The following is a 3,536-nucleotide window of genomic DNA, read 5'->3' as shown; positions in this document are numbered from 1 at the left end:
CCACTCCTTGTTTATTACTCCGCTTTTTCACTCTCTCATTCTTAGTTAACCATTTCATTCTATTGAATCTGTGGTACTTTGAGTTTTGAACAATAGTTCGAATTTATTATTAAGCGATCCCCCGCTTTTTGACTTCTTTCTCTCTTTCCTTGGAAAGAACAGTTGTTTATTAAGGCCGCTTTTCTAGAATCTACTTTGAAAGTGGAAAATAGGTCTCTTCTTCAATGAAGGCAGAACTATTCACTAAGCCAACAGGTTAGCGAAGGAACTTTTTCCGGTCTTGCTGCTTTAAAGCGAACGAGTCTTCCTTATTCCTATGGTCATTAGAATAACCTATTCATCCTCTTGGCCACTCTGAACTCATAGGTAGCTGTGGTTCGGTTTACCTTCTTTCGCTTTGCCTTGGGTTCGGTGGTAGTAATAGTCCTTCTTTAGCTCGCTCCTCCTTTCTTGGGTTCCCTAACTGTCTGCTATTGCTAAAGCTCAACCTATGCCTCCGGCAAAGGCAAGACGGAAAGCAAGCTAGTGGAATGCAACCAACAACAAGAAGCCCTCAGGTCATGAGAAAAAGGTATGGATCCCTATTCCTTTCTTTTTATCCGACTGGAAGCAGTGGAAGAACTTCTTGATACTTTTTTCTCCTCTAACATAAACCCGTCAATTGATACATACAAGCCGCATATATCATCTATACTATCTATCCTTCTCTCTCTTCTAGAGTCAATCTAGTATTCTTCTTCTTAGAACTTGAAACAAGGTCCATCGCAATACCCAAGAAGTAGTGGCAATTCTCTTCCCTTTGCTGCACCTTGTGCTATATATCGAGTGGACCCTAACCTATATCTACTTGCTTCGGCCTTTAGATATCTGCATTCTCTGCTGTATCCACCTTGACTTGGTATTCAGTGCTCTGTTCTAGAAGTCTGTAACACCTGACCTCGAACTCCATTGGCTCCTTACGGGATAAGAAGATAGATTGTACATTCGATTTTCCAAAACGTGAGTGGTTTGAAGCATGTTTCAGTGAAGGAGATGATGATCGTAAAAGGAAACTGGAAAGCAAAGCGAAACGGAAGAGATCAAAAGCGATTGAAGTGACTAGTTGGAAGTTCCTGAAAGCAGGGAAAGCGATAGTTGACTTTTCTTGAGAAGTAGGGACCCAAGAATGACAAGTGGACTAGTATTCATAGGGGCCTTTTCTTTCGAGAAGGCTTACCGGATACTATGCTGGCCCCAATGCGAGGTAGTTTCCCTGCTTGTAAGATCCTGATTGCCTTTATGCTTGAGTTTCAGCATTCCTTTACTCCAGTCAACTGTCATTTGACCAAAACTTGACAACCAGTCAATGCCTAAAATAAGATCATAACCTTGTACATCAAGCACCCTAACTTCTGTTTCAAATTCCAGGTTTTGTAACTTGAATTGAAGGTTGTCACATTTGGTACTGGTCAATAACTTACGGCGAGACGAGCAGCAAAAAAATAAAAAGAACATTAATAGGTGGAAGTCTTCGAAACTTACTTGTCAGTTCGGTTGTGCCTTGATACCTATCTATAGCTTTCCTAGCGACTTTGTTTACTCATCGCTAGTAAGACTGTCTGCTGATCCCAGGAGATCAGGACTCGTACAAGTATCTGACGTGATTAGGCGGGGACAGGATTCGAACCTGCAGTCTTCAGGTCATGAGCCTGATGAGTTGACCAATTCCTCTACCCCGCTTTAGTCTAAACCTTTCATTAACATACAGAAAATAGAGTTCGATGCCAGGCGGATACTTGACATGTTCCCCTCGGGATACCTTCTTCTTACATAAGCATCTGTCTCTGAGGTTGACATAACAGATCTAGCTAATGATACAGGAACCGTTGGCCAGATGAAAGGAAGCAGGCAAGTCGATTGATCAAGGAGAAAACCTTGATCTTTCCTTTACCCCTAGATTTCGGATTATCCGGAAGGAGCACGAGGAGATTTGGCACATCAGCACGCATTCCTACTACTTGTTAAAACAAACTGCTATCATGGCGAAGCTCTACTAAGCTATATCAATAGGCTCCGCTCCTTTCCTGGACTGGACTGAAACTAATAGGCTGCTTCCTCGTCTGTACTTCAACTAGGAGGTTGTTGATATCACTCTAGATTCTCGAAAGGATATTGGATTGATTTCAAATCAAGGAAACTATTGAAATCGGGTAGCGAACCTATTGTTCCTTATTCTTTTGTCCTCCTCGGCTCTAGTTGAACAATGCACACACCCCGCTTTAGCTGCACATAATAAGGTGATCCGTGAGGCGGCTAGCTATTAGTTAGTGCGATGCGAAGTTCAGTAGCAGACCAGAAACAAATATCGACTTCTACTCTCCAAAGCAGACCAGAAACTAGTATCGACTTATCCTCGGGGGGAAGAAGTCTTCATTGGGCCCATTGTCAAATAGCTCTGAGGAAAAGGCTGCACTGAACTAGAAACCACTAGGTTCGCCTTGCCCGGGAGGACTTGATCTTCTTGATTCAGCAGATCAACGCATCCCACTATCTGAAAGAAAAGAAGGAACGCAACCTTTCTCTTCTCCAGAACTGGACGGGGAGAGTAGTATCCTGCACTAACCAATTAGAAGCAAGAGCTATGGGCATACTTAACTAGAACTCCCTCTTACTTAACTTCACTAACCAGCCCTAACTTAATGGAACTTACCTTAGTACACTATTTCTATTATACAGAGCAAGAGAAAGAAAACGATCTTCTTATCTTATCAATCCTAAGCAGGAAAGTCCTGTTAGTGAGTGGTAAAACAATAGATCCGACTAAACTAGTCCTCGTAGATTCAAGTAGTGGATCGGTACAATGGTTGTCTTCTCCTTTTGTCCGTAACAGGTCCAAAACTCAAGACTTTGCGCACCCACCATTCACTAAATTAAGGAAGAGAAGCGGGTTGTGAAGCCCCTACTTTGAAGGGGCTATTCTGCCCTGACTTTTTGTCACTCATACACGAAGTCAGTAGTGAAACGGGTTCCCCTACCGTAATCTTTCACTAGCCCCAATGGATACGCACATTCGATAGAATCATAGTTTCCCCTACTTTCAATTGCTAATCGACGATGAAGCTCTTTCCCCTTTCTTCGACCTCCTTCCTGATATCCCTTAACTAATACTTGCCCACCTCCTCTCATTGAGCACTGTCTTCAGCAAAAGCAGGTTTCTAGTTTGCTTTGTTTGCGGACAAGAAGGGAGAAGTGAACTACTGACTAAACCAGAACTCATACTAGCCCATTCCTTCCCAGAACTGCACCGACTACAAGATGTATGAACCTATCGATCCACTTGTAGGGCGGAGATTGTATTTATCTTTCCAGCGTTCAAAGCTCCAAGTGCTAGAATCAATGGATGCATGCCCAGCTCCAAATACAGATGCAAAGCCTCCAGACGGTGCTGATTCGGGAAGTAGTTGCGGTCACGTTTTCTTCTGGTGGATGGTATCGATCAGCGTTTGAAGGAAGCTCTGTTTTCCTATCAGCATTAGTCAGCTTTCGAGTCCTTCAAG

The 3,536-nt window shown here is 43.1% G+C and overlaps 1 non-coding gene across 1 annotated transcript; it reads right to left on the bottom strand.

Annotated features, from left to right (window-relative positions):
• Positions 1 to 1,645: 1,645 nt before the first annotated feature.
• TRNAM-CAU (transfer RNA methionine (anticodon CAU)) lies at positions 1,646 to 1,719 on the bottom strand. Its single transcript has one exon. It is a non-coding gene; the product is annotated as a tRNA-Met (tRNA).
• Positions 1,720 to 3,536: the final 1,817 nt, after the last annotated feature.

This window comes from Aegilops tauschii, unplaced genomic scaffold (assembly GCF_002575655.3).
Source record: "Aegilops tauschii subsp. strangulata cultivar AL8/78 unplaced genomic scaffold, Aet v6.0 ptg000937l_obj, whole genome shotgun sequence".
Taxonomy (NCBI): Eukaryota; Viridiplantae; Streptophyta; class Magnoliopsida; order Poales; family Poaceae; genus Aegilops; species Aegilops tauschii.
The sequence above is the reverse complement of the archived record's forward strand: the minus strand, read 5'-3'. Positions and strand labels throughout refer to the sequence as shown.